The following is a 215-nucleotide window of genomic DNA, read 5'->3' on the forward strand; positions in this document are numbered from 1 at the left end:
CCGTGTTATATAAATCCAAAATTATTATATCGGTTTAATCATCAACTTTAAAATCTGTACAGACATTCTAATCTCATCATCTTTCTATATGATTTTGTAAAGAGGGCCCTATATTGGATTCTTTTCCCTGCATCTCCCCCTGATCAGGACCACTTGTGAGAGAGAGAGAGAGAGAGAGAGAGAGAGAGAGAGAGAGAGAGAGAGAGAGAGAGAGA

Source organism: Asparagus officinalis, chromosome 5 (assembly GCF_001876935.1).
Source record: "Asparagus officinalis chromosome 5, Aspof.V1, whole genome shotgun sequence".
In the NCBI taxonomy this organism is placed as follows: domain Eukaryota; kingdom Viridiplantae; phylum Streptophyta; class Magnoliopsida; order Asparagales; family Asparagaceae; genus Asparagus; species Asparagus officinalis.